Genomic DNA, 15,770 nt, shown 5'->3' on the forward strand with positions numbered 1-15,770 from the left:
ATTTATTTGGGGATTACAGAAAGTGGCTCGAACGGCAGAGACTGTGTGATAAAGAGGAATTCTTTACATACTAAGACCCTGAGGATGGGTTGAAAAGAGCAAACAGTGGTTTTAATTTAATCTCCACTTAAAAAAAACAACAACCAAGAACATACTGTATAGAAAACTATTCTGCACTTTGTGGTTTTTTAATTAATACTCTATAGTATAGCATGGACTTCCTTCCACCTCATTCTCTTTAATGGATGCTTATTCTCTTTTAGAATTGTGTGTCATCTCTTCTTGAGGCATTCCACTGTTGATGGACCATTTTGTTTGTCTCTGATTTTCAGTGATACAAATAAGGGCACAGCAAACATCCTTGTACACATCCCCTTGAACATATCGAAATGTTTCTGTAGAGAAATGTCTGGGTCAGAGGGTATAAGCCTTTTTCATTTTGATAGGAACTGCCCAACTGCTACCCTAAAGGGTTGTAATAATTTCCACTCTGGAGAATGGTGATTTTTTAATGGACTGATTCCCCTGAGAAACTCCGGTTTGCAGCCTCCGGACCTTTGGAACATGTGTTTGGCTCAAGTCGTTTTATTTAATCTGTGGCTCAGGTCCTTCCCAGGAATCCAATCCAACTCGAAGGTACTCCCTCCACAAAGCTCACATTTAAGCCCTGAAAAATGGGAGGACTTAATCCAGTCTCTATCAGATCTAAATCAGAACATTTTTCCCCTTCTGCCATTTTAAATTACCTCTCAGCTCAGCCCCAGACTGAGTAATTCAGAGTTAATGGGATATGAAAGTCATGGTCCATGGCGTGATTGCGGGTACCTAGCCAGAGGCAAGCAAGATTTATTCTCTAGGAACCCAGCTGGGTTGAAAAGGGCAATAAGTCAGCAGGGCTGTTGCACGCTCCCCTTCTGCTGTGAGATTCATTCCAGTTTATCAGAATAATCATCTTCGGCTCTGAGACTGCAGATAAACAGCCGGATCCAGAGCCCCACGATGTGGTAAGAGGGAGAGAGATCTTTCTGAAGGCTCTCTTCCTAGCTTTGTTTGGACCGGGGTGGGTGGGAGGCCTGTTGCTTTCAAAGTGTAGTCCGGTGAAAAGCCTCCATCTGTGTTTGCCTGAGATACAGGCTGGGGTTTTGTGCCCATGAACCCTGCTGGCCAGAGGCTTTCCGGTCTCTCTGGGGACATTGTGCAAAAAACGGATTTGGCATCCCTCTCTGATTCATGTTGTGCTGTGTACTGAGTCCAGGGACACTCTTCTGTCCGGCTTGGTCATCCCACTGTCGCCGTCAGGCTTTTGGGTCCTCTTGTGTTGTCTTTCTACTGGTGTCTGGCAAACCTCCCTTCTGATTGCCTCGTGCTGGCTTGTGGTCTCTTGCTCAACTTTGCCTTGGCTATTCCCGTTGGTGATCACATTATGATATAGAGCAGAAGTCATAAACAGATCAATATCAGCAGAATCCTAAAGGGGACACGGTGCTCACACATACACAAGAATTACCTGAAATAGTAACTTCAAATGTCAAGTGCTAGCCTTGGCTAAATACTCACTCAGGCTTACGCTAAACTGCCTTATAAGCATTACCTCGTTTTAACCCTCAAATAATCCTGTGAAGTCAGCTGTAAAAATCATTTTACAACTGAGGAAGCTGTGCCTTGGGTGGGTCATCGTTGACTTGCCCGAGATCACAGATCCAGTAAGTGGCAATGCCTGGTGCGAGAGTATGGAGCTCACGCTTGCTGTTTCCATGCCCTTGTTTATACAAACATTCATTTACACGAATTCACTCACATACAGATACACACATGTACAAACATTCAGATTGACACACACACAAACACACATACAGTGGGGAGGAGAAAGTTCGGCAAAGAATGAGTGGCTGAGGCTTATGTTTTTTTTTTTTTTTTAGTTATTTATTTATTTATTTATTTATTTTATTTATTTATTTTTTTGTTTTTTTTTGTTTTTAATATTATTTTATTAGTTGGAGGCCAATCACTTCACAACATTTCAGTGGGCCTTGTCATACATTGACACGAACCAGCCATATAGCTACACGTATTCCCCATCCTGATCCCCCCTCCCACCTCCCTCCCCACCCGACTCCTCAGGGTCCTCCCAGTGCACCAGGCCCGAGCACTTGACTCATGCATCCCACCTGGGCTGGTGGTCCGTTTCACCATAGATAATATACATGCTGTTCTTTCAAAACATCCCACCCTCACCTTCTCCCACAGAGTTCAAAAGTCTGTTCTGTACTTCTGTGTCTCTTTTTCTGTTTTGCATATAGGGTTATCACCACCATCTATCTAAATTCCGTATATATGCGTTAGTATACTGTAATGTTCTTTATCTTTCTGGCTTACTTCACTCTGTATAATGGGCTCCAGTTTCATCCATCTCATTAGAACTGATTCAAATGAATTCTTTTTAACGGCTGAGTAATATTCCATGGTGTATATGTACCACAGCTTCCTTATCCATTCATCTGCTGATGGGCATCTGGGTTGCTTCCATGTCCTGGCTATTATAAACAGTGCTGCGATGAACATTGGGGTGAACGTGTCTCTTTCAGATCTGGATTCCTCAGTGTGTATGCCCAGAAGTGGTATTGCTGGGTCATATGGTAGTTCTATTTCCAGTTTTTTAAGAAATCTCCACACTGTTTTCCATAGTGGCTGTACCAGTTTGCATTCCCACCAACAGTGTAAGAGGGTTCCCTTTTCTCCACACCCTCTCCAGCATTTATTGCTTGTAGACTTTTGGATAGCAGCCATCCTGACTGGCATGTAATGGTACCTCATTGTGGTTTTGATTTGCATTTCTCTGATAATGAGTGATGTGGAGCATCTTTTCATGTGTTTGTTAGCCATCTGTATGTCTTCTTTGGAGAAATGTCTGGTTAGTTCTTTGGCCCATTTTTTGATTGGGTCATTTATTTTTCTGGAATTGAGCTTCAGGAGTTGTTTGTATATTTTTGAGATTAATCCTTTGTCTGTTTCCTCATTTCCTATTATTTTCTCCCAATCTGAGGGCTGTCTTTTCACCTTACTTATAGTTTCCTTTGTTGTGCAAAAGCTTTTAAGTTTCATTAGGTCCCATTTGTTTATTTTTGCTTTTATTTCCAATATTCTGGGAGGTGGGTCATAGAAGATCTTGCTGTGATTTATGTCGGAGAGTGTTTTGCCTATGTTCTCCTCTAGGAGTTTTATAGTTTCTGGTCTTACATTTAGATCTTTAATCCATTTTGAGTTTATTTTTGTGTATGGTGTTAGAAAGTGTTCTAGTTTCATTCTTTTACAAGTGGATGACCAGTTTTCCCAGCACCACTTGTTAAAGAGATTGTCTTTTTTCCATTGTATATCCTTGCCTCCTTTGTCAAAGATGAGGTGTCCATAGGTTCGTGGATTTATCTCTGGGCTTTCTATTCTATTCCATTGATCTATATTTCTGTCTTTGTGCCAGTACCATACTGTCTTGATGACTGTGGCTTTGTAGTAGAGTCTGAAATCAGGCAGGTTGATTCCTCCAGTTCCATTCTTCTTTCTCAAGATTACTTTGGCTATTCGAGGTTTTTTGTATTTCCATACAAATTGTGAAATTATTTGTTCTAGTTCTGTGAAAAATACCGTTGGTAGCTTGATAGGGATTGCATTGAATCTATAGATTGCTTTGGGTAGAATAGCCATTTTGACGATATTGATTCTTCCAATCCATGAGCACGGTATGTTTCTCCATCTGTTTGTGTCCTCTTTGATTTCTTTCATCAGTGTTTTATAGTTTTCTATGTATAGGTCTTTTGTTTCTTTAGGTAGATATACTCCTAAGTATTTTATTCTTTTTGTTGCAATGGTGAATGGTATTGTTTCCTTAATTTCTCTTTCTGTTTTTTCATTGTTAGTGTATAGGAATGCAAGGGATTTCTGTGTGTTAATTTTATATCCTGCAACTTTACTATATTCATTGATTAGCTCTAGTAATTTTCTGGAAGAGTCTTTAGGGTTTTCTATGTAGAGGATCATGTCATCTGCAAACAGCGAGAGTTTCACTTCTTCTTTTCCTATCTGGATTCCTTTTATGTCTTTTTCTGCTCTGATTGCTGTGGCCAAAACTTCCAAGACTATGTTGAATAGTAGTGGTGAGAGTGGGCACCCTTGTCTTGTTCCTGATTTCAGAGGAAATGCTTTCAATTTTTCACCATTGAGGGTGATGCTTGCTGTGGGTTTGTCATATATAGCTTTTATTATGTTGAGGTATGTTCCTTCTATTCCTGCTTTCTGGAGAGTTTTAATCATAAATGAGTGTTGAATTTTGTCAAAGGCTTTCTCTGCATCTATTGAGATAATCATATGGTTTTTATCTTTCAATTTGTTAATGTGGTGTATTACGTTGATTGATTTGCGGATATTAAAGAATCCTTGCATTCCTGGGATAAAGCCCACTTGGTCATGGTGTATGATTTTTTTAATATGTTGTTGGATTCTGTTTGCTAGAATTTTGTTAAGGATTTTTGCATCTATGTTCATCAGTGATATTGGCCTGTAGTTTTCTTTTTTTGTGGCCTCTTTGTCTGGTTTTGAAATTAGGGTGATGGTGGCCTCATAGAATGAGTTTGGAAGTTTACCTTCATCTGCAATTTTCTGGAAGAGTTTGAGTAAGATAGGTGTTAGCTCTTCTCTAAATTTTTGGTAGAATTCAGCTGTGAAGCCATCTGGTCCTGGGCTTTTGTTTGCTGGAAGATTTCTGATTACAGTTTCGATTTCCTTGCTTGTGATGACTCTGTTAAGATCTTCTATTTCTTCCTGGTTCAGTTTTGGAAAGTTATACTTTTCTAAGAATTTGTCCATTTCATCCAAGTTGTCCATTCTATTGGCATAGAGCTGCTGGTAGTAGTCTCTTATGATCCTTTGGATTTCAGTGTTGTCTGTTGTGATCTCACCCTTTTCATTTCTTATTTTGTTAATTTGGTTCTTCTCTCTTTGTTTCTTAATGAGTCTTGCTAATGGTTTGTCAATTTTGTTTATTTTTTCAAAAAACCAGCTTTTAGCTTTGTTGATTTTTGCTATGGTCTCTTTAGTTTCTTTCGCATTTATTTCTGCCCTAATTTTTAAGATTTCTTTCCTTCTGCTAACCCTGGGGTTCTTCATTTCTTCCTTCTCTAATTGCTTTAGGTGTAGAGTTAGGTTATTTATTTGGCTTTTTTCTTGTTTCTTGATGTGTGCCTGTAATGCTATGAACCTTCCCCTTAGCACTGTTTTTACAGTGTCCCATAGGTTTTGGGTTGTTGTGTTTTCATTTTCATTCATTTCTATACATACTTTGATTTCTTTTTTGATTTCTTCTATGATTTGTTGGTTATTCAGAAGCGTGTTATTTAGCCTCCATATGTTGGAATTTTTAACAATTTTTTTCCTGTAATTGAGATCTAATCTTACTGCACTGTGGTCGGAAAAGATGACTGGAATGATTTCAATTTTTTTGAATTTTCCAAGACCAGATTTATGGCCCAGGATGTGATCTATTCTGGAGAAGGTTCCGTGTGCACTTGAGAAAAAGGTGAAGTTGATTGTTTTGGGGTGAAATGTCCTATAGATATCAATTAGGTCTAGCTGGTCCATTGTATCATTTAAGGTTTGTGTTTCCTTGTTGATTTTCTGTTTAGTTGATCTATCCATGGTTGTGAGTGGGGTATTAAAGTCTCCCACTATTATTGTGTTACTATTAATTTCCTCTTTCATACTCGTTAGTGTTTGCCGTACATATTGCGGTGCTCCTATGTTGGGTGCATATATATTTATAATTGTTATATCTTCTTCTTGGATTGATCCTTTGATCATTATGTAGTGTCCTTCTTTGTCTCTTTTCACATCCTTTATTTGGAAGTCTATTTTATCTGATATGAGTATTGCGACTCCTGCTTTCTTTTGGTCTCCGTTTGCGTGAAATATTTTTTTCCAGCCCTTCACTTTCAGTCTGTATGTGTCCCTTGTTTTGAGGTGGGTCTCTTGTAGACAGCATATATAGGGGTCTTGTTTTTGTATCCATTCAGCCAATCTTTGTCTTTTGGTTGGGGCATTCAACCCATTTACATTTAAGGTAATTATTGATAGGTGTGGTCCCGTTGTCATTTACTTTGTTGTTTTGGGTTCACGTTTATACAACCTTTCTGCATTTCCTGTCTAGAGAAGATCCTTTAGCATTTGTTGAAGAGCTGGTTTGGTGGTGCTGAATTCTCTCAGCTTTTGCTTGTCTGTAAAGCTTTTGAATTCTCCTTCATATCTGAATGAGATCCTTGCTGGGTACAGTAATCTAGGTTGTAGGTTATTCTCTTTCATTACTTTCAGTATGTCCTGCCATTCCCTTCTGGCCTGGAGGGTTTCTATTGATAGATCAGCTGTTATCCTTATAGGAATCCCTTTGTGTGTTATTTGTTGTTTCTCCCTTGCTGCTTTTAGTATTTGTTCTTTGTGTTTGATCTTTGTTAATTTGATTAATATGTGTCTTGGGGTGTTTCGCCTTGGGTTTATCCTGTTTGGGACTCTCTGGGTTTCTTGGACTTGGGTGGCTATTTCCTTCCCCATTTTAGGGAAGTTCTCAGCTATTATCTCCTCGAGTATTTTCTCATGGCCTTTCTTTTTGTCTTCTTCTTCTGGGACTCCTATGATTCGAATGTTCGGGCGTTTCACATTGTCCCAGAGGTCCCTGAGGTTGTCCTCATTTCTTTTGATCCTTTTTTCTTTTTTCCTCTCTGCTTCATTTATTTCCACCATTTTATCTTCTACCTCACTTATCCTATCTTCTGTCTCCGTTATTCTACTCTTGGTTCCCTCCAGAGTGTTTTTGATCTCATTCATTGCATTATTCATTTTTAATTGACTCTTTTTTATTTCTTCTAGATCTTTATTAAACATTTCTTGCATCTTTTCAATCTTTGTCTCCAGGCTATTTATCTGTACCTCCATTTTGCTTTCAAGATTTTGGATCATTTTTATTATCATTATTCTAAATTCTTTTTCAGGTAGATTCCCTATCTCCTCCTCTTTTGTTTGACTTGGTGGGCTTTTTTCATGTTCCTTTACCTGTTGGGTATTTCTCTGCCTTTTCATCTTGTTTAGATTGCTGTGTCTGGAGTGGGCTTTCTGTATTCTGCAGGTCTGTGGTTCCTTTTTATTGTGGAGGTTTTACCCAGTGGGTGGGGTTAGACGATTGGCTTGTCAAGGTTTCCTGATTAGCGAAGCTTGCGTCAGTGTTCTGGTGTGCGGATCTTGATTTCTTCTCTTTGGATAGCAATGGAGTGCCCAGTAATGAGTTTTGAGATGGGTCTATGTGTTAGGTGTGACCTTGGGCTGTCTGTATGTTGACGTTCAGGGCAATGTTCCTGCGTTGCTGGAGAATTTGCGTGGTATGTCGTGCTCTAAAACTTATTGGCTCTTGGGTGGTGGTTGGTTTCGGTGCAGGTGTGGAGGCTTTTGTACGGTCACTTATTAGTTAAAGATCCATGTAGTCAGGAGTTTTCTGGTGTTCTCAGGTTTTGGGCTTAAGTCTCCTGCTTCTGGATTTCAGTTTTATTCTTCCTGTAGTCTCAGGACTTCTCCAACTATACAGCACTGATAATAAAACTTCTATGTTAATGGTGGAAAGTTTCTCCCCCGTTAGGGATACCCAGAGAGGTTCACCGAGTTACATGGAGAAGAGGAGAGGGAGGAGGGAGATAGAGATGAGCAGGAGGAGAAAGAGGGGGACTCAAGAGGAGAGAGACAGATCTACGAAGTTGTCTGATCCCAGAGTGTTCTCCGTAGCCCAGACACCCACAAAGATTCACAGAATTGGATTGGGAAGAGAAGGGGAAAGGAGGAAATAGAGGTGTTCTGAGGTAGAAAACAGAGTCAAGATTGGGAGAGAATAATCAACACACTCGTGAATAAAAATGGGAGTTGAATATTGGATTCTTAAATGTTCACAATTTATATCATATACTGAAAAACAAAAATTAAAAATCTAGAGTAGAGGTTAGACTCTTAAAAATACTATATTAAAAACAAAAACCAAAACACACAAAAGAAATTTTAGAAATATATATGAAGTTTGGTATAAAAATAGGGCTTCTCTTCTTCTTTTTTTTTTTTTTTTTCCCTTTCTTCTGTAAGGTTATATTGGATTGAAAATGAAAATTAAGGCGTAGTAAAAGGAGTGCTAGAGGGCTTTAAAAGAAATAAGAGAAAAAGAAAAAGAAAATAGAAGAGAAGAAGAAAAAAGAACAGAAAAAAAAGAAGAAAAAGAAGAAAAAGAAAAAAGAAAAAAAAAGAAAAAAGAAAGAGAAAAAAAATTGTTTTGCCTAATTAAAAAAAATCGTAAAAATCTATGAAAGTTAAGGAGTAATGGGGGAGTAATAAGGAATTTTTAAAGGAAAATAAAAGAGAATCAAGAAAAAAGAAAAAAAAATTTTTTTTTCCTTACATAAAAAAAAAAAAGAAAAAAAAGAAAAGAAAAAGAAAAAATATATCTAGGAATTTCTCTGGAGCTGTTGCGGTCAGTGTGGGTTCGGCTCAGCTTCAGATAGCTCCTCGTTCCAGCTTACACTTCTCGATATCTACAGGCCCTTCCGGTGTAGTCAGTCGGTGGTTTCTTCAGGGATTTTAATCTGTTGCACCGGTCCCTTCTGAAGCGGTTTCCTTTGTTTATTTGGGTTCTGTTGCCAGTCTCTTCCGCGCCTAATTTCCGCCCTGACACAGGGGGCGGAGGTGGATTCTTATTCAGGTAGCTAGTTCCGTCGCGCTGCGGGGAGGGGCTGTGCGGGGAGGGGCCGGCACTCCCGGAAGAGGCTTGCGCTCTTTTCTCGGTCTGCGCTGCTCAGGCTCCGGGCTGTTCTGTCTGAAGCGCGCGCCACGCTGCGCGCGGCTCCAGCCCTCGGGCGATTCACAAAAGCGTGGCACACAAAGCTGGGCCCGCGCTCCGGCCCCACGCCGCCTGAGCGGCCCAGGCAGCCAGGCGCTTGACGGGCGCTCTCTCCCCGGGTGCGGCGCGTCTTCTGCCCTGCGCGGTCCGAGTCTCAGTCCCCGCCGGCGCCAGTCGGGCGTGCGCGCCCTCTGCCCTCCGCGTCCCCAGCCCCAGTTCCCGCCCGTGCCGGTCGGGCGCCCGCGCCCTCCGTCTCGCCGCGACCCTCCCGGCGGACTTCGGCCGCCCAGAATCTCGGTCCCTTTGTTCTGCGAATGGCCGGCAGTGTGTTCGGGCCGGTTAATTTTCTCTCTCTTTTGCAATCCCACAGTTCAAGCTGGCAACTCACAAAAGCTCCCTCTGATTGTCCTCAGGGCGCTCAGGCCCGGATCCAGCCCCAAGTAATGCCGCCGGCTCCTCTCCGTTCCGCCCCCACTTGCTGGTGGCGGATGTGGGCGTCTGGGGTACTTTTCTGCTGGGAGTTGCTTTTAGGCTCGTAATCTGTGGGTTTTATTTATTCTATCCCTCCCAGTCAGATTCAAACTCTTGAGATTCCAACACTTACCCCAGGCCCGCCAGTGCGAGGGTTTCCCGGTGTCTGGGAACGTCCTCTATTAAGTCCCTTCCCGGGACGGATCTCCGTCCTTAGCTCTTTTCTTTCGCTTTTTATCTTTTATATTTTGTCCTACCTCCTTTCGAAGACAATGGGCTGCTTTTCTGGGTGCCTGATGACCTCAGCTAGCGATCAGAAGTTGTTTTGTGAAGTTTGCTCTGCGTTCAGTTATTTTTTTGATGAATTTCTAGGAGAGAAAGTGGTCTCTCCGTCCTACTCCTCCGCCATCTTGGCTCCGAGGCTTATGTTTTTTAAAAGATGTTTATTTTATTTTTATTTATTTGTTTGGTTGCTTCAGGTTCTAGTTGCAGCTCGTGGACTCTGTAGCAGTGACATGGGCCTAGTTGCCCTGCAGCGTGTGGTATCTTAGTTCCTCGACCAGGGATTGAACCCATGTCCCCTGCATTACAAGGCAGAATTTCAACCACTGGACCATGAGGGAAGTCCTGAGGATTATGATTGTTAATGAGAACAAGAGCCTGGATTCCCAGCCCCCTTAACCTTTTTAAAAAAAATTTATATGTTTGCCTGTGCCAGGTCTTAATTGAGGCACTCAGGATCTTTGATCTTTGGCATGTGGGATCTTTAGTTGCACATATGGGATCTAGTTCCCTGACCAGGGGTCAAAGCTGGACCCCTGCACTGGAAGTGCATAGTCTTAGGCACTGGACCACCAGGGACGTCCCCACCTTATCCTTGAACGAAGCCTCCTCACACGGCTTACTGTAGAGAGCTAAATGGGAAGGGGGAAGCCAGTATTGTTAGAGTTGTTCAAATTTGGGGTGTTACCTGGGGAAGGCTGGTGATGGTGTCTGGTGAGGCCACTCAGAATGAACTTGACTTGGAGTCTGCACGTGGGTCATACAGAGCTGGAGCCTATTCACTCCAGGGTGAGGAGCAGGGCCATCCCTCGTGAAGACTCACGCTAACTGAGGTTAGGATACTGAACTATGACCCTGGCATTAAAAACCAGTATAGGAGTGTTCTCTCTGGGGCCAGGTTTACATGAGAATGTCCTGGAAGGGTCTGCTTTCAGTCCAAGGGAGACATTCCTTGATGTTTGAGGATGCCAAGCTGAGACATGTTCACCATGCAGTAGGGTTGGTCTGACTGGTGGGACTTGAAGTCTTTGCAAGGATCTGGAGGGTCCCCAGTGGGGCTGAGCTCCTATTGTTCACAACAGTAACTTACTTCCTTTATCAACTTTCATTTCTTGTCTTCCTGAGATCACCTCCCAAATAAACTACATGCATCCAAATCCTTGTCTCAGGCTCTGCTTTACTGACTGGTGGCTCAGTCAGTAAAGGATCTGCCTGCAATGCAGGAGACCTGGGTTCAATCCATGGGTCAGAAAGATCCTCTGGAGAAGGAAATGACAACCCACTCCAGTATTCTTGCCTGGAGAATCCCATGAACAGAGGATGGTGGTGGGCTACAGTCCATGGTGTCACAAAGAGTCGGACACGACTCAGTGACTGAACCACAAGGCTATACAGCCACCTTAACTCTTTCCCCTGGAACAGTTTCCATTGCTCTCTTGCTTATCATATGACCCAGCCTCACCTTTTCATCTGAGGTCCCTTTAGACAACCTATCAGAAGCACTGAATCCCAGAGTTAAGAGCATGCATGCCTGCATGCTAAGTTGCTTCAGTCGTGTCTGATTCTTTGAGACCCTATGGACTCTAGCCTGCCAGGTTCCTCTCTCCATGGGATTCTCCAGACAAGAGTGCTGGAGTGGGTAACCATTACCTCCTCCAGGGGATCTTTGCAACCCAGAGATCAAACCTGCGTCTCTTATTTCTCCTGCATTGGCAGGCGAGTTCTTTACCATTAACGCCACCTGGGAAGGCCAGAGTTAAGAGCACAAGCATTGAAGTCAGACAGATGTGAGGTCGAATCCTGGCTAGGTCACTTATGGACAATGTGACCTTGGGCAAATTACTCTCTGGACCTCATGAATCTTTTAAACAATGCAGGAAATGATAACTACTTTCAGAACTGTCAGGAAGAATCAATGAGATAATGTATGTAAAGAGCTCAGTGTAGCGCTTGGCAATTAGTAGGTACTCAATAATGTCTGACAGGCCTTCCTCTCTGTCTGAACAGAGACTGGATTCTTTCTCCATTGGTGCCAGGGGATCCAATTCCTCCTCCCTGAAGGCTGACACTCAGGTCATGGCTGAGCCCTGAGTGGGGTTGGAGCAGTCAGGAAGGGCGCTGGTGGTATGGCAGGCGTCCCAAGCACATTGGTCCACCCGCCTCTCTGTTCCTTTGATCTTCTGATTGGGGCCACTAACTCTTTCCCAGAGATTCTCTACCTTTCCCTCGCTCTGCACTTTTAATTGCCCAGTTTCATCTACCTGGAATGCTTTTTCTCTCCCTAACCACATCTGTTGAAATCCTACTCAAGCTATAATAGTGTGCATAAATCAAAATGTATAGCAAATTCACCCAGAGCGCTTTCTCAAAACACACATTGCTAGGACTTGCCCCCAGAAACTGATTGAATAACTTTGCATGGAGCATGGGCTTGTATATTTTGAAAAAACATCTCATTTTTGATGATACACATTACCACTTGTATCATCCGTAGGGCCCAAGTGATAGAGTCAAACCGCCTCAACTGCCTGTATGATGCTGGGCAATCTACAGAGCTGCTCTGAGCCTCAGTTTTCTCATCTGTAAAATGGGGACAATAATAGTGCTTATCCCATATGGTCACTGGGAGGGTGAAACGAGAGACTAGAGGTAGTACTCAGGGGAAATTCTATCTGTGGTCAGACGACCCTGATTCCCCCAGGCAGAAGTAATCACTTCCTACTATTTTCTTATCTTGCTGCCTGTACCTCTGTTACAGCACTTAGCACAGAGGTTCTTCTGTTAAAGTCATGCAGTGTCTGAGTCACTCCCCACCCCAACCCAGAGCATGAGCAGCCGAGGACTGGGGACAAATAGAGACGGTGTATCATCTGCTGCATGTTCCCATGGCACCTGGTGTGGTGTCTTACATGGAGCCCGTGCTCAATAAATTTTTGTTGATTTGCGTATAAAACCATAAGAAACTAATGTATATGGTTATGTTATGTACCTGTATAATGCGCCTTTGAACAGGCTTTTGATTAGTCTTAGTGTCTGGAAAACTATTTCCTACTGACAGTGCATTTGGAAATTGCCAGGAGGGCAATAAATATGCACATAAAATTCAGTTTCACTCAGACCTGGACAGAATCTCTTTGTTTCCTGGAGCTTCTGGTTGCCAGGCACCCAAAGGGGCTGGGGCTGTCCCTGGACTGTCTGCTTGCTCTGAACCTGTTGGGTACCCTCCTGGCTCCATTTGTAAGCCCAAGAGCGAGAACTTGGCTCTCCAAAGGGTGTGGAGGGTGGCTGTCCGGGTCTCTCTTCTAGGTCTGGGGCTCCTGAACTCCCTGTTTAACCTGTGACTTGGGCTCAGACTCCATGGAGAGTCCTTCTCTGGTTCACAGTAGCACTGTCCCTGAGGGAGCGATTGGGGGCCCCTGCAGTGTCCCAGAGGCTCTCTGGGCTGCTCTGTCCCCTGGGGGGGCCAGGCTGCCCGTAGAGGACCTTCTCTCTAGGAGCACTGGGGTTCCACTAGGCAGCCTGGCAGGGGAGGAGTCTGGAGACACAAGGCAGCTCCCCCCACACCAGGGGTCTTTCTAGAGGATGGACACTGTCATGGGGCTGAGGATGTGTCCTGGTCAAAGGAGACAGAACCCTTAATCTTCTCTGCCTAGTGTGCCTTTCCAACCTGCCTCTGCATCTCTTCTTCTCCCACCTCCTCTGAGAACACTGCCCAGCCTCACCGACTCTCCCTCCTACCCCCATGTCCCTGCCCCCGTTGTGCCTGGACACCTCTTCTGCATCCGTCCTTCCTCAGGATGCCTCTATGTCCCATATCAGGCATCCCTCAGCGGCCTCCATTTTCCTGCCAGGATACCCAGGGCTCTTTAGTATCTTTCCCCCACTGCTAGACAGTAAGCCTCGTGAAGATAGGGACTCGGACAGACTAGCTTGCATCTCCAGTTCCCATCAATGGCAGGCTATCAGGGAGCCCTTTGTAAATGCTTGTTAAGTAGAAAGTTACAATTCTGCATTTTTTTAAAAAAAAAATCACTTAACAGTATATCGGTAGCATCTTTCCTTATCAAGAAAAGTACATCTTCGTGATCATTTTTTTGTTAATCCATCTATATGAAGTTTATTATTATTACTTTTACTATTTTTAATTGGGGTATAGTTGTTTTACAATGTTGTGTTAGTTTCTGCTGTAGAGTGAAGTGAGTCAGCCATAGGTATACATATATCCCCTCCCTCTTGGATCTCCCTCCCACCCCTCCTGCCATCCCATCCGCCTAGGTCACCACATGATCATTTCTAATGGCATCATAGTATTTCATTGTATGGCTGTACTGTAATTAACTGATCTCTTGTTGCTGGACAAAGTATTGCATTCAGATGTACTGTAACTGATATTCATATGCAAACGTGTAACTAATTTGCCTGATCAAAAAGGTTTTACCTATTTATATATCCGTCAACAACGCTTAGTATCTTTTTACACCCACCTCAATACTATATACTAAATATTATGTTTTTGCCATTGACAGTCATAACTAGTGTTATTTGTTCATTCACTTTACAGATGCTGATCAACAGCCAACCCCATGTTGCTAACAAAATGAACATATTCTAGGGTCAGTACCACATTGCACTTCAACACTATATTTAGAATATAGTAGGTATAAACTTCTCTTATTTTTTTCCTCTAGATATTCTTCCTATTACTCTGTATCTGTTCTTCTGTATAAACAGTAGTTATTTCTCAAATACCTTTAAAAAACACCACCATTATTCTGATTTAGAGTGCATGGAATTTATAGATTTGAAAATAAATCAATCTTTACCATATTGAGTCCTCTCATTCAAAATCACAACATGACTTTCCTTTCAAGTTTTGAAAATGTCTTTTTAAAAAATTCTCAAATATAGCCACCCAAAGATAAACACCATTAACATTTGGCCAGATATCTTATCAGATCTTTGGAGGCGTATGTATTGATATAAATACATAATTTTATCTCTGTGAGATGCACATGCTGTTTTATAAACTAAAAATAACTCAATAACATACTGTGAACATCCTTCTATTTTAATAAAACAATTCTACATCATCATTTTATAAATGGCTATAATAGTATTCTGTTGTATGGATATATCGTTATTTAACCAGCCTCTTGCTGATAGATATTTAGGTTATTTCCAAATTCAATAATCAAAGCAATCAAAATGAATGAACATTTTTGTACAAATATCTTCATTTCTCCTTATCTTTTTAGAGTAAATTCCTGAATTTAGAAAGTTTGGGTCATAAGGGTCATACATATATTTTTAGATACATTACCAAACTAGACTTCAAAAAGGGTGTGTCAGATTGTCTTCTACTTACACTATTTAAGAATGCTCATGTAGGGACTTCCCTGGTGGTCCAGTGGTTAAGACTCTGTGCTCCCAATGCAGGGGTCTTGGTTTGATCCCTGGTCAGGGAACTAGATCTCACATTCTGAAACTAAGAGTGCATGCCACAATGAAGATCAAAGATCCCATGTGCCACATCTAAGACCTGGTGCAGCCAAATAAATAAATAATAATAATTTTTTAAAAAAAAGAATGCTTATGTAAATCCAAAAAGGAAATGAGGAAAACAATTCCATTTACAATGGCATCCAAAAGAATACAATCCTAGCGATAAATTTAACAAAGGAGGTGAAACACTTCTGCATTGAATACAAAATATTGCTGAAAGAAATAAAAGAAGATCTAACTAAATGGAAGAACATTCTTTCTGTGTTCATGGATTGGAAAACATCACACAATCTATAGATTTGTTGCAAACTCTATCAAAATTCGAATGGCCTTTGTTTGCAAGACTAGAAAAGTCAGCTCTCACATTCATATGGAATTGCAAGGCACCCCCCAAAGCCAAAATACTCTTGAAAAAGAGCTGGAAGACTCAGATTTTCTGATTTCAAAACTTATTACAAAGATAAAGTAAACAAAACAGTGTGGTAGTGGTATTTTTTTGTTGTCATTTAGTTGCTAAGTCATGTCAAACTCTTTCGTGACCCCATGGACTGTAGGCCCCCAGGCTCCTCTGTCCATGGGATCTCCCAGGCAAGAATACTGTGGTGGGTCG

Source organism: Muntiacus reevesi, chromosome 2 (assembly GCF_963930625.1).
Source record: "Muntiacus reevesi chromosome 2, mMunRee1.1, whole genome shotgun sequence".
Lineage (NCBI taxonomy): Eukaryota > Metazoa > Chordata > Mammalia > Artiodactyla > Cervidae > Muntiacus > Muntiacus reevesi.